This window comes from Musca domestica, unplaced genomic scaffold, assembly GCF_030504385.1.
Source record: "Musca domestica strain aabys unplaced genomic scaffold, Musca_domestica.polishedcontigs.V.1.1 72, whole genome shotgun sequence".
Lineage (NCBI taxonomy): Eukaryota > Metazoa > Arthropoda > Insecta > Diptera > Muscidae > Musca > Musca domestica.
In genome coordinates, this window is record NW_026712388.1 from 456,636 (window position 1) to 476,022 (window position 19,387).

The window sequence follows — 19,387 nt, forward strand, 5'->3', positions numbered from 1 at the left end:
GAGGTACTTGATGAGGTGGAACGATGTTGTCGCAAATATTAGCATTTTCAAAGTTGGGGAAAAATCGGATTTTCGTTTCTATTTCTGTGCAAAAACTATTTTTTTGAAAATTTAGACCTTTTGTGGGGGAGGTACCAGAAGGAGGGGACCGATATATTCCATATTAACACAAGACCTTGGGTTGATAAAAAATGTTGGGATGTGTGAAATTTGAAGATAATCGGACTCTTATTGTATATATTCAAAATTTTGACCCTTTGTGAGGGAGGTACTTTTTAAGGTGGACCGATACTGTCCATTTTCGCACCCGACGTAGAACTGATGCAAATATTAGGATTTGCAAAGTTGGAGCTAAAACGGATTATACTCTCTCTTTCTGTGTAGTAAACTATTTTCTTTGAAAATATTGACATTTTGTGGGAAGGTACCAGAAGGTGTAGACCGATATTGCCCATATCCGATGTCGATCCTTAATAATATTACGATGTACCAAGTTTGAATCAAATCGGATACTCCCTTCGAGAGTTATCGTGAGCACCAGCCAGCCAGACGGACGGACGTACATCGACTCCAAATGCCCTGAAACGGATTTGGTCCAAAAAGACCTAGGGTCTTAAACCGTTATTTCGATGATTTATACCCTCTCTGGTCATATGGCTGAGGTATAATTATCGAGTCTCCAACACCAACTTTGAAACAATTTCGAGGAAATCTCTTGCTATGACTTTTAAAGTACATAATATCGGTTTGTAACGTTAAGTGGAATCCGTGGACCAATATGGACAAAGGTTTGACAACGCTCGTAAAATCTATCATGAACAAAGAATTCAGAATTTTAAACAAATCCCCAAAAAATGTGGCAAAAATCGTAAAAATACTGAATATCTGGTAGTACCGTTATATGGTCACTATACGAAAACGTATACCTACAATTACAACGTTCCGCCACCAGATGTAGAATCTGATACTAATTCCTAATACCAAATTTGGAATTATTCCGTGAAAAAAATTGGCTGATATCATCATTATATATGGGGGCTTTTGTAAAACGCGGACCTATACAATCAATATTGAAAAACATTATAATCTCTAAGCATCAAATTTCGAACAATTCCGTGAAAAACTGTTGTTGAAATTATGAAGATACCGAATATCGTATCGTAATATGGGGGCAATACAAAAACGTGGATCTCCAAGACAGTGTGTAGGATTTTTTAGAGAGACCTAACCCGAACTATTGGAACGAATCTTACATTTTAAGGTGGACTTTTTGCTGATGAAGTAGAAGGCACTTGCTAGTATATTTAAATAAATGTTACCGAAATACGTCGAACTTACACGTTTTCGAAGTTGGTATTGCTAGCAACAAATTGTGTATATTTTAAGTTCCATTTTTTAACATCATGCCGTAAAATGAAAAAAAGGAAATCAACAATAAACACTTCAAATTGGGGATAGTTTTGGTCGAAGAAAAAACCTGGCCTCATATAACTTTTTATACATACTTGATTTTTTTTTTTAGAATTTACCCAGCCTTATATAGCAAAGTATTTTTCTAATATAAAAACCGTTCAATTGGCATCACTGTTTCAACAAAATAACATAACAACAACTCTCCAACAAACATTGGGGCAATAACACTGCTTCCACTGTTTCTTTTACATTTGTTTCCTCTCTTTTTCTATTTCCTCTGTTACAATTCTTAACATTGGAGAATAAACACTTATGTTTGCCATTATTTACCACTGTTAACAATGGCGGCACACCGATACACCAACACAACTGCACATACACAGAGAGAGGGAGAGAGATAGAGAGCTCCAATTCTACGCACTCACAGAGTGCCATGAAACAATGCGGGTAAACAGGAATGAATCTCAATCCAACAGCATAGCCAAGAAACGCGAGCCACGACAGTCTGTTTATGGTGCTCAAACGAGATTGTTGGGAATTTATAGTCATTTTTAGCCAACGAAAGCAAACAAAAAAAAGTAATCAAACGGTGCGCTTCTTGTTTTTTATACTCAAACAAACCAATTAAAAAAGAAAATAGAAAAGAAAACATAAATAAATGTGGAAATTCTTATAAGAATAAAATAGCATCATCAAAATATATATTTCCATTTCGAGTGAATATAAGAGAAAATTTTATACCAAAAAAAAAATTAATTGCATAGAATAGCAAAATATTATTAATTAAAAATAATAACAACAAAAAAACCAACTCGCATTACTTTGATCTCAAATAGAAAAAAGAAAAATACAAAGAAGTTTTGTGGCTTTGAGTTTATTTTTTGAAAAAGGATTACAACCAAAGCTGTTGGAGTAACGTTTCTGCATTTTTGGTGAGATTAATGCCCGTCAGTCTTGCTGTCTGTATTTCACGGTGTGGATAATTAATGAAGTTATTTCACGGTCTTTGAAATCGGTGTTAATTGAAATTTGATTGGAAACAAAGAATAATCGGGTTTCTCTAAACCAAAGCAACATTGGTGGTAATTTTGAAAAAAAAAGAGTTTTTACTTTGCAACATCCATCCATTCTGCATTGGAATTAAAACAAAGGAGACACATTTTTAAAGGTAATATATTTTTTGAATTTTGAACTAAAACATGTATTTAATATTAGTAGCATTTTTATACCCTCCACCATAATATGGAGGGTATATTAAGTTTGTCATTCCGTTTGATAAAATTTTATTCAAATGCATATTTTGTCTGCAGGACTTTTGATGTTGAAAATGGGCCATGTAGGTTCAAGTTTTGGTATAGCCACCATATAACGGTACCTCGCGATATTCGGTATTTTGATTCGGAATTGTTGACATTAACTACCGGAACTGTTTTAAATTTGGTATTTGATGTTCGTGATGGATGTTATAGCCTAAGATAGAAAATTGTCTGTGCAGGTCTACATCTTCGTATAGCCACTATATAACTGTACCTCCCGATATTCGGTATTTTAATGATTTTAGCGACATTATTCACAGGAATTGTTTCAAATTTGGTATTTGAAATTCCTAATGGATACTACAGCCTAAGACAGAAAATTGCCTGTGTAGGTCTACGTCTTCGTATAGCCACCATATAACGGTACCTCCCGATATTCGGTATTTTCATGATTTTAGCGATATTAGTCACAGGAATTGTTTCAAATTTGGTGTTTGAAATTCCTAATAGATACTACAGCCTCCCCGTATACCTCCCGATATTCGGTTTGTTGATGATTTTTGCTACATTATTCCCCGATTTTTTTAAGTTTCACATTTGAATATTGTAATGGCTTATGACAAAAGTTACCTATGCAGGTCCATGTCGTCGTATAGACCCTAATATAACAGCTACATTCGGTATTTTTAAGATTTTAACAAAATTTTTGATGGATTTTATTGTTCTTGAAAATTACCAAATTCGTTCCAAATGTTGGAGGGTATTCAAAATTCAGCCCGGCCGAACTTTTTACTTGTTGGACAATAAGAAGACTCCCTTTGGAGATGACATTTTGATCAATCGGGTTGGGCATATGGAAAATTGATACGTGACAGTGATAAAATTGATATATGACAGTGTGCTCTAGCCTGTATTGGACTTTTCGAAATAAAAGGGATTTTCGTTATGTTTTCTAAACCTCCGTGAGCTGTTAAATATTGGATCTAGTTTTTATATCGCTAAGCTTCATATAGACACTAAGTTTTATTTTTAGAAATATAAAAAAAAAAGTTAAATGAAATCAGTCGCTATTGCCGAAAGCTGCATACCCTCAGCCATTGTTATTCAAACTGTTGACCCTTTATAGGAGATGTTCCGTAGAAGTGGGCCAATATTTTCCATTTCCTATCTGATATAAGTCTAATAAAAATATTAAAACGTATCAGATTTGGAAATTATATCAGAGTTCCGAAGAAGTTGGAAAATATTTTCCAACTCATATCTGATATAAGTCTAACAAAAATATTAAAACGTATCAGATTTGGATTTTATATTGACTACTTACTTCATTTTAAATTAGATATTTCATAATATTTCGTAAAGTTCCCATTTTATGAGAATTATAATTATTTAAAATGTTGACCCGTTGTGGGGGAGGTACCAGAAGTAGTCCGATATTGTCCATCTTCACAACACATCTTGTGTTGATAGAAGTATTTGGATATGCCGAGTTTGAAAGTAATCGTATGCTCATTTCGCGTTTTATGAGCTTAATGGTTATTCCAAATTTTGACCCTTTGTTGGGGAGGTACTAGAAGGAGTGGTCCATTCAATCCGTTCTTCATACCAGGCCTTGTCTTAGTGGAAATGTGGGAAAATTGAAGATAATCGAACTTTTAGTTACATTTTTATAAACGTTATAGTTTTTCAAAATGTTGACCCTTTGTGGGGGAGGCACCAGAAGAAATGATCCGATCCCTACCATCTTTGTAGCATATCTTGTGTTGATGGAAATATTGAGATGTATCAAGTCTGAATGGAATCGGGTATTAATTTTGCGTTTTATAAGCTTTATGGTTATTCAAAATTTTGACCCTTTGTGCGGGTACCAGAGGGAGTGGTCCGAATTTTTCCATCATCACACCAGGTCTTGGGTTAATAAAAATAATGTGGTGTGTGTAATCTGAAGACAATTGGACTCTTACTTTACATTTTATGAGAGTTGTAATTATTCCAAATTTTGACCATTTGTGGGGGAGGTACTTGATGGAGTGGACTGATATTGTCCATTTTCACACCTGATTTAGCACAGATACAAATATTAAGATTTGCAAAGTTGGAGCAAAATCGGATTATCCTTTCCCTTTCTGTGCAGTAAATTATTTTCTTTGAAAATGTTGACATTTTGTGGGGGAGGTGCCAGAAGGAATGTCCTTCGAACTCGATCTAAGTTTGACAATAATATTACGATGTACCAAGTTTGGATCCATAGTTATCGTGCGCACCTGAAACAGATTTGGTCCAAAGAGACCTACGGTCTAAAACCGTTATTTCATGATAGCATCAAATTAGAGAATAAATTTAGATTTGTTTGAATTGGTCACCTTTGGCACGAATTATGGCCTTTCAACGGCCTATGAAACCGTCAAACGCTGCCCGAATGTTGCTCTGCGGTATTTTGACCCATTCCCGGCGAAGCGGTTGCTTGAGATGATCAACACTTTGGAATTTTTTAGTGCCAACCTTGCTTTCCAATAGCTTTACCCCGAGTTCATTTTTCAATATTTGCCGAATGGAATATTGCGATATGTCCAGCTCACAAGCCATTTTTCGGTCACTGCGACGCTTCTTTACGTTTTCGAACCATTTCTGCAGATGTTGCTGTTTTCTTCCGTCAAACGCTGCCGGACGAGTAGTTTAGAAATGACAGCAGTCTGAAGTTGGTTGAAGTTTTTTCATCTCACCCTGTATGTGTTGAAAGAGAACACTCTGAGGTACAAAACTTAGAGCTAAACTACAGCTGGAACTTGTGGAAAAATTTAATATTTTTCAGTTTCTGGAAGACAATAACCCTAATTATCTAAAACAAAATATAAGCCCTTCATTCGTTAGTAGCAAAAAGTATGTGTTTTCCGATTTTTGTCTTTAGAGGAACGAAACGCCTACCAATCTCAATATTTTTATCTATTTTTTTGGGATTCCTTAGTTTTAACCTATTTACGATCGATCTCCATATGGAAAAAAAATCGTCGACCTCAAAAATTGTGGTACTGACAAGGAAAATTAAATCCTGAACCTGTAATTTATATATTTTTTTTAGGTTACGAATTTTCGAAACTTCACCTGGAATTCGTAAAATACCTTTACAGAAGGTGATTTATGGAAGTTGTCACAATAAAAAGTTATTCCAATTTTTAAAAAACTAAAATAGGCAAACATCACTCCAAAAGTAAAAAATACCAAAATTCTGATACAATCTACACAAGTCCATCTGCCTATACACCTTTGCAAATTTTTGTATATGGCTGAAATTTTTACAGTCCCCATACGGTTTCACCAATACCATAGTCATGTATTTCGAGTTCTTACCTACCTCTTTCAGAAAAATAGATGTAGGACCGAATTATGGGTATTTTGACTATTTAGTAGAGAGTAGAAAGCTAATTTTATTTAGAGGTGGATAATATAAAAATTTCCGCCGGGTTGAAAGTTATATTGACTTTGTTTTAACAAATTCACAAACCAAAAATACCCTTGGTCACCGTGTCGTTTACATTGCTGACATTCATACATCTCATGTTAATGACAACTTCACGATAATCATCTTCAAGGCACAGAGAAAGAGAGAGAACTCCTACTGTGATCGTTAAGTGGTTGATTAGGTTAACGAGGGCTCATGCAATCGCTTGTCGCGCCGCCTATGATTTTCTCATTTGTCTGGGCAACTATTTATGCCAGTCATTTTGTTGTAATTTCTAAATGCTACGCTTTTGTTGATGTTGTTGTTTTTATTTGGTGACCCCTGAAATGCAGTTTCTTATCAGACCAAACTGCATGCATTCAAATAATGTAAAGGAAAGCAGGAGGTAGGGGCAGGGGAGAGGGAAACCCAGACAATATACTAATTATGTTATTATAGTGGAATAGAAAATTATTTTTGATAAGAAAATCTTAGAAATATATTTTGGGTGACAGAGAAAAAATAATAAATTCGTTAGGGGGTTTGGAGGTGATTACAAGTTCCAGTTCAACTCCGTTTAAATTGGGGTTTTGTGGTAAATGCAAATGTATTTTATGAAGACATTTTCAATAATCTTTCGGGAGAAGACCTAAAATATTTATTTTCAATTTCAAACCCCCTCTTCAATTTTCCCCCGTCTACATGTTCGTAACGAAACCCGTTCCCATTTTTATGTTTCAAATAAACGTTTATGTCACAGATACTTTATATTCAAATAAATATTTATTAAAGAAGTTTGTTTTTTTCTCATATCAAAGAAAAAAACGCTTGACACGGGTATTTTTAGTACCACATCACGAAATGTTTACGACATTTTTGTCCTACTTTAGAGGTGAGTTGTTCTTCGGTTTTTTGCCAAAAATGTAAATACAGAACATCATCGGCCAACAAGAAACAGTGTTGTTAGAAAAAAGTTCTGATCGAAAAAATGAAACAGAACGAAAAAACCCTTGGAGACATAAACAAGTTAATATTCATTGAATTTGTCGTTTGGTTTTTTTTTTTCGATAATGTTCAGGTGTATCTTTTATTTATTAATTAATGATAATTTGTGTGTGTCTGTTTTCTATATTTTTGGGAATAAGATGTTGATTTGGGATTTTTTGTCGGCATAGTAAATTATGTAATGAAAGAGAAACATTAATTTTGATAAAGAATTGGAATTTTTTGTAAAACATGGGTATAATGGTCAACTTGAAATAGTTAAAAAAATCCACGTTTATATGGGACCATGAAAAATATTTTTTAAAAAAAATCCACGTTTATATGGGACCATGAAAAATATTTTTTAAAAAAATCCACGTTTATATGGGACCATGAAAAATATTTTTTAAAAAAATCCACGTTTATATGGGACCGTGAAAAATATTTTTTAAAAAAATCCACGTTTATATGGGACCGTGAAAAATATTTTTTAAAAAAATCACGTTTATATGGGACCATGAAAAATATTTTTTTAAAAAATTAACTTTTACATGGGACCATGAAAAATAATTTTTAAAAATCCACATTTATGTGGGACCATGAAAAATAATTTTTTAAAAATGCACGTTTATGTGGGACCATAAAAAATATTTTTTTAAAAATGCACGTTTGTGTGGGACCATAAAAATAATTTTTTAAAATCCACATTTATGTGGGACCATGAAAAATAATTCTTAAAAAATCCACGTTTATGTGGGACCATGAAAAATAATTCTTAAAAAATCCACGTTTGTATGGAACCATGAAAAATAATTTTTAAAAAATCCACGTTTGTATGGAACCATGAAAAATAATTTTTAAAAAATCCACGTTTGTATGGAACCATGAAAAATAATTTTTAAAAAATCCACGTTTGTATGGAACCATGAAAAATAATTTTTAAAAAATCCACGTTTGTATGGAACCATGAAAAATAATTTTTAAAAAATCCACGTTTGTATGGAACCATGAAAAATAATTTTTAAAAAATCCACGTTTGTATGGAACCATGAAAAATAATTTTTAAAAAATCCACGTTTGTATGGAACCATGAAAAATAATTTTTAAAAAATCCACGTTTGTATGGAACCATGAAAAATAATTTTTAAAAAATCCACGTTTGTATGGAACCATGAAAAATAATTTTTAAAAAATCCACGTTTGTATGGAACCATGAAAAATAATTTTTAAAAAATCCACGTTTGTATGGAACCATGAAAAATAATTTTTAAAAAATCCACGTTTGTATGGAACCATGAAAAATAATTTTTAAAAAATCCACGTTTGTATGGAACCATGAAAAATAATTTTTAAAAAATCCACGTTTGTATGGAACCATGAAAAATAATTTTTAAAAAATCCACGTTTGTATGGAACCATGAAAAATAATTTTTAAAAAATCCACGTTTGTATGGAACCATGAAAAATAATTTTTAAAAAATCCACGTTTGTATGGAACCATGAAAAATAATTTTTAAAAAATCCACGTTTGTATGGAACCATGAAAAATAATTTTTAAAAAATCCACGTTTGTATGGAACCATGAAAAATAATTTTTAAAAAATCCACGTTTGTATGGAACCATGAAAAATAATTTTAAAAAATCCACGTTTGTATGGAACCATGAAAAATAATTTTTAAAAAATCCACGTTTGTATGGAACCATGAAAAATAATTTTTAAAAAATCCACGTTTGTATGGAACCATGAAAAATAATTTTAAAAAATCCACGTTTGTATGGAACCATGAAAATAATTTTTAAAAAATCCACGTTTGTATGGAACCATGAAAAATAATTTTTAAAAAATCCACGTTTGTATGGAACCATGAAAAATAATTTTTAAAAAATCCACGTTTGTATGGAACCATGAAAAATAATTTTTAAAAAATCCACGTTTGTATGGAACCATGAAAAATAATTCCTAAAAAATCCACATTGATGTAGGACCATGAAAAATAATTCTTAAAAAATCCACGTTTATGTGGGACCATGAAAAATAATTCTTAAAAAATCCACGTTTATGTGGGACCAATACAAAAAATTCTTAAAAAATCCACGTTTATGTGGAACCATGAAAAATAATTTTTAAAAAAACCACGTTTATAAGACACTCAAAAATATTTTTGAAAATATCCACGTTTATGTGAGACCATGAAAAATAATTCTTAAAAAATCCACGTTTATGTGGGACCAATACAAAAAATTCTTAAAAAATCCACGTTTATGTGGAACCATGAAAAATAATTTTTAAAAAAACCACGTTTATAAGACACTCAAAAATATTTTTGAAAATATCCACGTTTATGTGAGACCATGAAAAATAATTCTTAAAAAATCCACGTTTATGTGGGACCATGAAAAATAATTCTTAAAAAATCCACGTTTATAAAAGACACTCAAAAATAATTTTTAAAAAATCCAAGTTTATAAAAGAGACTCAAATATATTTTTTGAAAAATCCACGTTAATAAAAAAAGACACCAAAAATATTTTTTGAAAAATCCGCATTTATAAAAGACACTCAAAAATATTTTTTAAAAAATCTACGTTTATAAAAGGCACTCAAAAATATTTTTTTTAAAAATCCACATTTATAAAAGACACTCAAAAATATTTTTTTTAAAAATCCACATTTATAAAAGACACTCAAAAATATTTTTTAAAAAATCCACGTTTATGTGGGACTATGAAAAATAATTCTTAAAAAAATCCACGTTTGTATAGGACCTTGGAAAATAATTTTTAAAAAATCCAAGTTTATATGGGATCATGGAAAATAATTTTTAAAAAATCCACATTTATATGGGACCATGAAATTTTTTTTTTAAAAATCCAGGTTTATATAGAATCACGAAAAATAAATTTTTAAAAAATTCACGTTTACATGGACTCTACTTTTAAGAAAAATAGCTCCGGTGGAAAATATTCCCAGCAAAAACCTAAGGAACAGATGAGGATTGGTGGCTCTTTCCGAAACCTAGGTATTCCCTGCCTTACCCCTGGTAAACATTACCATCTTTCTCCACTAATAAACAAATGTTGTTTTTATTAAAACAACGATATTGGGATTAAACCAAACTATTTTGCAACAACCAAAGTAATCTACATTACTTAAAGAGTAAAGTGATTGAGCTTAGTGACCCATTAACGCACAGACGATACGAAAAGTACTAAATATGGTACCCCTTGTTTCTGACGTTAATTTGTAAAGAGTATGATGGATGAGCCAAATTCTTCTTTGGAAATTCGCTTTATAAGTGTGCGAAAAGTACTAAAATATACTACATTTGGTACCATTTTGTACCATGTCAACGGTTAGGGTTTAAAATCTAAAATTAGGAAAGGAAATCGAGGTTGAGGAGCAGGGTCGATGTAAGGAGGTAGCTTTGGAAGTGTGTACTCATGAAAAGTACTAAAATGTACTACAATTGGTACTATTCGTATACGTATCGCTGAAACGGTTAGAGCTAAAAAATTTGGAATGGCAATCAAGGTTGAGAAGTAGGGTCGATACTATAATGTAGTTTGGAAGTGGGTACGAAAAGTACTAAACTGTACTAAATTTGGTATAATTTTAATTTGGAGGAACTAATGAAATAAAATAAATTATATTATAAAATAAATAAATAAAAATTACAGGAGCAGGTTTTTGAAATTTGTATTTATGTGCACGAAAAGTACTAAATGGTACTAAATTTGGTACAATTTCGATATGGGTGCACTGATAGAGTTGGATTGCTGAAATGTAGAAATAAGATTACTATTGGATTCTTGGACTGAGGTATGTGGGTTTTGGAAATTCGTGCTTATGTGTACTAAATGGTACTAAATTTGGTACAATTTGGATTTGAGTGAACCAGAAGCAAAAAATGTCGCAATAAGTATAGATTTGTTCGAATTGGTCACCTTTGGCATGAATTATGGCCTTCAAATGGCCAATAAAACCGTCACACGCTGCCCGAATGTTGATCCGGTGAAGCGCTTGCTTGAGGGGATCGACACTTTGGTATTTTTTAGTGCCAACCTTGCGAGGCGACAATAAACGAGGATTTTTTAAGAATATTTTTTTTTCAAGGACCCACAGACCTATAAACGTATATTTTCAAAGAATATTTTTTCAAGGACCATCCAAACAATAAACGTGGATTTTCAAAGAATATTTTTTCAATGACCCTCTCATAAATGAACGTTGATTTTTTAAAGAACATTTTTTCAGGAGCCTCTCATCAATAGACTTGGATTTTTTAAAGGGACTACTAATTCAGGAAACGTGGATTTTTAATAGATATTTTTCCACGACTACTAGACCAGGAAAGTGAATTTCAAAAGATATTTTTTCAAGGACTACTAGACCTAGGAACGTGCATTTTTCAAAAATATTTTTTCCAGGCCTACTAGACCTAGAAACGTGAATTTTTCAAAGATATTTTTCAAGGTCTACCCTACCAAGAAATGTTGATTTTTAAACGATATCTCTTCAAAGACTACTAGACCATTAAACGTGGATTTTTAAGAGATATTTTTTCAAGGACTGCTAGATCAGGAAATTTCGATTTTAAAGATATTTTTTCAAGGACTACTAGACCAGGAAACATGAATTTTTAAAAGATATTTTTTCAAGTACTACTATGCCAAGGGACGGGGATTTTTAAAATATTTTTTTTTCAAAACTACTAGACCACGAAACGTGGATTTTTATGAATTTTCTCAAAGTCCATCAGAGTGTCAATTGTCTTCATTTTGATCTGTTTGTCATAAGCTTGCCTCACTCATTTATTTCAGTCTTCATTTCACTTATATGGAAAGTATTACGAATTAATATCTCAATTCCGAGTATTCAGCCTCAAATTAAAAATCAATTAAAATAATTTGTTCTCAGATTAGAAATCATATCAAATATAGCAACTTAAAACCAATAATTAAATCTCAACAAATCGAAAAGAAATGAATGACATCAATGGCATGCAATGTGTGGTGGTTTGAAAAGAAATCGAAAATAAGTTGTTAATCCCAAAGATGGAAATGTGAGTCAGTGGGGCTGGATCAAGTTTCCAGGCGCACACACACACAGTCACACACACTTACTTGCAGCCAGGTAATAGGAAATGAAATGAACACTTTTGCTACAATTATCCATAAAACAATGGATGTGGATGGATGGATAGATTGGATTGTTCGACAAGAAGAAATAATGACACATGACATACGAAAAAAGCATGGATTAGGAGATGGAGGAAGAAATGGTATTGTGTGTTTGCTGGATGAATCAAAGAGACTAAATTGCCATTTATGATGGTTGGATATCGAATTACAATAAGTGAAATCAGATTTGGTGTCAATTAAAGATATAAAAATCAAAAATAATCCATATACAATAGAAAAAAGGTATTCTAAATAAATCCCGCGTTCATTGATCTGTTGGTCCTTAAGAAAATATCCTTTAAAAATCTACGTTTATTGATCTGTTGGTCCTTAAGAAAATATCCCTTAAAAATCCACGTTTATTGATCTGTTGGTCCTTAAGAAAATATCCCTTAAAAATCCACGTTTATTGATCTGTTGGTCCTTAAGAAAAATCCTTTAAAAATCCACGTTTATTGATCTGTTGGTCCTTAAGAAAATATCCTTTAAAAATCCACGTTTATTGGTCCGTGGGTCCTTGAAAAAATATTCTTTAAAAATTCACGTTTATTGATCTGTTATATGATATCCTGTAAAAATCCACGTTTATTGGTCTGTGGGTCCTTGGAAAAATATTCTTTAAAAATCCACGTTTATTGGTCTGTGGGTCCTTGGTAAAATATTCTTTAAAAATCCACGTTTATTGGTCTGTGGGTCCTTGGTAAAATATTCTTTAAAAATCCACGTTTATTGGTCTGTGGGTCCTTGGAAAAATATTCTTTAAAAATCCACGTTTATTGGTCTGTGGGTCCTTGGAAAAATATTCTTTAAAAATCCACGTTTATTGGTCTGTGGGTCCTTGGAAAAATATTCTTTAAAAATCCACGTTTATTGGTCCGTGGGTCCTTGAAAAAATATTCTTTAAAAATTCACGTTTATTGATCTGTTATATGATATCCTGTAAAAATCCACGTTTATTGGTCTGTGGGTCCTTGGAAAAATATTCTTTAAAAATCCACGTTTATTGGTCTGTGGGTCCTTGGAAAAATATTCTTTAAAAATCCACGTTTATTGGTCCTTGGAAAAATATTCTTTAAAAATCCACGTTTATTGGTCTGTGGGTCCTTGGAAAAATATTCTTTAAAAATCCACGTTTATTGGTCTGTGGGTCCTTGGAAAAATATTCTTTAAAAATCCACGTTTATTGGTCTGTGGGTCCTTGGAAAAATATTCTTTAAAAATCCACGTTTATTGGTCTGTGGGTCCTTGGAAAAATATTCTTTAAAAATCCACGTTTATTGGTCTGTGGGTCCTTGGAAAAATATTCTTTAAAAATCCACGTTTATTGGTCTGTGGGTCCTTGGAAAAATATTCTTTAAAAATCCACGTTTATTGGTCTGTGGGTCCTTGGAAAAATATTCTTTAAAAATCCACGTTTATTGGTCTGTGGGTCCTTGGAAAAATATTCTTTAAAAATCCACGTTTATTGGTCTGTGGGTCCTTGGAAAAATATTCTTTAAAAATCCACGTTTATTGGTCTGTGGGTCCTTGGAAAAATATTCTTTAAAAATCCACGTTTATTGGTCTGTGGGTCCTTGGAAAAATATTCTTTAAAAATCCACGTTTATTGGTCTATGGGTCCTTGGAAAAATATTCTTTAAAAATCCACGTTTATTGGTCTGTGGGTCCTTGGAAAAATATTCTTTAAATATCCACGTTTATTGGTCTGTGGGTCCTTGGAAAAATACTCTTTAAAAATCCACGTTTATTGGTCTGTGGGTCCTTGGAAAAATATTCTTTAAAAATCCACGTTTATTGGTCTGTGGGTCCTTGGAAAAATATTCTTTAAAAATCCACGTTTATTGGTCTGTGGGTCCTTGGAAAAATATTCTTTAAAAATCCACGTTTATTGGTCTGTGGGTCCTTCGAAAAATATTCTTTAAAATCCACGTTTATTGGTCTGTGGGTCCTTCGAAAAATATTCTTTAAAAATCCACGTTTATTGGTCTGTGGGTCCTTGGAAAAATATTCTTTAAAAATCCACGTTTATTGGTCTGTGGGTTCTTGAAAAAATATTCTTTAAAAATCCACGTTTTTTTCTCCGATAATCCTTGGAAAAATTATTTTTAAAAATCCATATTTCGTGCTCTGTTAGTCCTTGGGTAAAATTTTTTAAATCATCATTTGTGGACCTGATAATCCCTGATTCATTGCAAACATTTATTACTTATCTTAATTATTTCTTTTTTTATAATTTTACAAAATATTTACACCTGCCCTCCACTGATATCTGAAATTTTAAATTAATGGTCGCGCAAAACTCATGCCCTCAAAAAGAAAACCAAATAAAATCAGCGACAATAACAAAGTAGAAGAAGAAGAAGAGAAAAACCATAAAAAATAATATTCATCAGAACCGAATGTGGCCTTAAAAATAAATTTCCAGAGGCCGGCTGGTTTCTCGCTTGATAATTGTACAAGTACAGCCAAAAGTAATTAAATGTAAACGAAAAAAAATATGTTGGCAGTAAATAATTACCAAGATGAAGGCGATAATGATCATTCTCATCATCATTATCATAGTCATAATAATGATAAAGGTATTTGGGCTACTAACACATCAACAGGGGCTGGAAAAAACACTAGCTTCTGGTGGTGGTCATTGCCCACCAAACCATTTCACATTTCGTTGGACAACAACTTTCGGGCCCTGGCAGTGAAGCGGAACACCCGGCATTATTTTTTTTCAGTTATTTTTGTGATTTTTTGTAACACACCTGATGAGCGGTAGCGGTGGTGGCGATGCCGGCTTGGTGGCCGGCAAAAGAAACTCAGCTACCCATTCCAGCCGAAAGTTTACGCTTGAAGTGTTAGAATGACGTGCCTTGTGGTCATTTTCATTTTCAAGTTTTGGGCAGACAATCGGAAAGATGAAGAAGAGATATGGGACCAAAGAGAGTCACCAAAAATAATGTTTTTTGTTCTGAAAATATTTTTAAGGGCTAAACATGGCTTTTATAAAATAACTAGCAAGTACCCAATACTTTGTCAGCGAAAAGTCCACCTAAAATTTTTAGATTTGTTCCAACACTTTTGTTAGGACTTCTTACTTCTCAAAATGCACAATTTGTTCAGTTCGAGAAAATTTTGTAATCAAAACCAAAACCAGATACCAACAGAGACCTCAATATCAAATTTGAGGATTCTAGCCCCATCCCGTCACATAATATCAAATTTAGTACTATTTAATACTTTTCGTACAAATATAGGACACATTTCCAAAACGACCTTCATATGTTAAACACACACGCCAACAGTGATTTCAGGTATATACCTTCACCGTATACCAAAATTTTAGTACCATTTAGTACTTTTCGTGCAAATCTCAAATACAGACACCATTAGTAGTCTAAATGTCAAATTTCAGGTATTTGGCTCTATTCCTTCACCCAATACCAAATATAGTACCATTTAGAACTTTTCGAACAATTATAGTACCCATTTCCAAAACCACTCCTATATCTCAATTTCAGATACCAAGAGAGACCTGAATATCATATTTGAAGACCAACCCCATTCCTTCACCCAATACCAAATTTAGTACCATTTAGTACTTTTTATACAATTATAGTACACATTTCTCAAATCACCTCCATATGTTCAGGCTACAAATGAACAACAAATTTCAAGCACTGTTCGCCCAATACCAAATTTTACCAAACATAACAGGGACGCCAATACAAAATTTCAAAATTCCAGCTTCATTCGCTCACCCTAAACCTTACTGTTCTAAATTTAATACAATTTGGTACAGTTCGCACATTTAGTACACATTTCCAGAACCATGTTCATATAACTTACTTTCCAACCTTGGCTCTCATACCAAATTTCAAGATTTTAGCTCTATTTTTTCACATAAAACCGAATGGTACCATTTTAAAAGTATCGTAACATTTTAGTAGTTTTCGTAACCTTAAAGTTTGAATTTCCAACTACCACTCCATGCACTCCATCAGTGACCCTCATTCAAAATTTTCGAATTCCAGATCCATCTGTTCTTCACAATTCCTATTTGTACCAAATATACATTAGTATGAATTTCCAGAGCATCCTACATACCCCAATTCTACACTACACTAGAGTAATCCCAATTTCAAATTGTAGGATTCCAACCCTATTGGTTAGCCCAAAAACAAATTGCACTTCATTATGCCCTCAGCCATATGGCTAAAGAGGGTATATATAATTTGATAGGTCAAAACGTGATTAGTCGGTCTCTTTGGACCAAATCCGTTTCAGGACATTTGGAGTCGATCTAGCGATGTCAGTCCGTCTGTCTGCTTGGTGCGCACAATAACTTTCGAAGGAAGTATCCGATTTGGCCAAACTTGGTACAACGTAATATTTTTCTCAAACTTAGATCGAGTTCGGAGATGGGTAATATCAGTCCACTGCTTCTGGTACCTCCCCCAAAAAGGGTTGAAATTTTCAAAAAAAAATATATATTTTCTGCACAGAAAGAGAATCAATAGTCCGATATTGCTCCAATTTTACAAATCCTAATATTTACGTCAGTTCTAGGTCAGGTGCAAAAATGGATAATATCGGTCGACTCTATCAAGTACCTCCCCCACAAAGGGTCAAAATTTTGAATATTCATAAAGCTCATAAAAACGAAATTAACATCCGATTCCATTCAGACTTGACACATCGCAATATTTCCATCAACGTAAGATCTGTTATAAAGATGGTAGAAATCGGAACATTCCTCCTGGCACCTCCCCCACAAGGGGTTTAAATTTGAATAACCAAAACTATCATAAAATCCGAAATAAGCATCCAGTTCTATTCATATATCACACATCCCCTTATTTCTACTAACACAAGATCCACTGTGAAAAAGGAATATATCAGTCCGTATACCCACTTCCAACATCGAGGGTGTCTTTATATAAACGTGATTATTGTTGAGATGCTTCTCAAATATTTATTCGGAAATAATACCATTTACGTGAATTACAATCTTAAATCTCGCCATTAAATTTCTTGGTTAACCGTTAATAATTTTTCCTTCCCTCCCCCCATCTAGGCCACTTAATAGATTTTATGTAAATTTTAATTGCAAAACTTCTCATTAGACCACATAAACAATAAATTTTCAAATAAAATATGTATTGCAATCTATTTCTTATTGTTTATTTGGCTTCTTTTGATTTATGAAGCATTGAGAGAATGTTGAAAACAATTAACCAAAAAAATAACAAGATTTAGACGAATGAGTTTTACACAAAAAACAAACAGATACTCAGACATCGAAAATCGGACAATCTATAAACAATAACACCCAAGAAGACGGTGAAGCAGAAGCAGAAGAAGACGAAGTGAAATATTGAAATAAATATTTCATCAAATTGGTTGGTCGGTTGGTTGGCTTGGCTTGGTTTGTTTGGTGGCTGTTTTTGCGCTTTTTAAACACGGTACGGTACGGTAGCCACGCCATGCCACCGCCAGAAATGCCAAGCAACGCCATCGCCAACGCCATCAACAACAAACCCAGAGCTTCCCCCAAAAAAATACTTTAAACCAAAAATCCACCCAAATCACCTAGCGTACCGTTCCGTTCCGTTCGCTCGCATACCATTCCCCCACTTTATGAATGGATTTTGTTTTAATAAACTTTTTTAAAAAAAGTATTTTAGGCTTTGTTTTTACTCATTGTTACGTTTGGTTGGTATTATTTGATGTGTTTTGTATTTGTGTGTGTGCAATCGTGTGTGTGTGTTTTTTTTTTTATGTGCATTAATTGTACCCTCCAAGTTGGCTTGCTTGCCACCCAGCCAACCATCCATTCGAGCAAACAACCACCACTCCTGCCACTTGCCTAGATGGTAATGGTGGTCGCCGTGGTGGTAACACCAACCGGCAACCGTGGTGTTTTTGTTGTTATTACCTGATTTTTGTAACTCATCGGAGCCGATGAGTTTCGCGCTGTTCTTCAGAGAGAAAAAAAAAACAAGTAAGAAGGCAGTAAGTCCGGCCGGACCGAACTTTGAATACCCTACACCATTTGGAATGAATTTGGAATATTTCAAAAAAATAAAATATTTTGAAAATTCTGTTAAAATCTGAAAAATACCGAATATAGCCGTTATATTGGGGTCCACACGAAGACGTGCATAGGCAACTTCTGTCATAAGGCATTTCAAATGTATGAGCGATATTTGAAGAGCGTTGGATGCTTATTTCGCTTTCTTGGAGCGATTTGGTTTTCAAAATTTGGAGCCTTTGTGGGGGCGGTACCAGAAGGAATGGTCTACCTGGACCAGCATAAATAGTTTTCTATCTAGCATTTTTATAACGGACCTTGTATTTATGGAAATATTAAGATATACCAAGTCTGAATGGAATCGGATATTAATTTCGCGTTTTCTAACCTTCATGAATATTCAAAATTTGGACCCTTTGTGGGGGAGGTACCAGAAGGAGTGGACCGATATATCCCATCTTCACAGCAGATCTTGTGTTAGCAGAAATAATGAGATGTGTGAAATATAAAGAAAACCGGATCCTTATTTCGGATTTTATAATCGTTTTGGTTATTCCAAACTTTGACCCTTTGTGGGGGAGGTACCAGAAGGAATGGTCCGATCTCCTTCAACTATGTAACAGATTTTGCGTTGATGGGAATATTTAGATGCGCATAGTTTGAATGAAATCGGATGTTAATTTCGCGTTTTTGGAGCTCCATGAATATTCAAAATTTTGACCCTTTATGGGAGAGGTACCAGAAGGAGTGGACCGATATATTCCATCTTCACACCAGACCTTGGGTTAATAAAAATATTGTGATGTGTGACATTTGAAGACAATCGGACTTTTACATCATATTTTATAAGATTTATAATTATTGAAAATTTTGATCCTTTGTGGGGAGATATTTGATGGAGTGAACCGATATTTTCCATTTTCGCACCTGACCTGGCACTGATGCAAATATTAGGATTCGCAAAGTTGGAGCAAAATCAGAAAATCCTTTCTCTATCTGTGCAGTAAATTATTTTCTTTGAATATTTCGACCTTTTGTGGGGGAGGTACCAGAAGAAGTGGACTGATATTGGCCATCTCCGAACTCGA

The 19,387-nt window shown here is 33.3% G+C and overlaps 1 protein-coding gene across 1 annotated transcript in view; it reads left to right on the plus strand.

Annotated features, from left to right (window-relative positions):
* The first annotated feature begins 1,910 nt into the window (after window positions 1–1,910).
* Window positions 1,911–19,387, plus strand: part of LOC101901175 (PKC-activated protein phosphatase-1 inhibitor) — a 108,808-nt gene continuing 91,331 nt past the window's right edge. The window contains exon 1 of the mRNA XM_005177714.4: window positions 1,911–2,581. The gene's annotated coding sequence lies outside the window, so the exon portion shown is untranslated. The remainder of the gene's footprint in view (window positions 2,582–19,387) is intronic.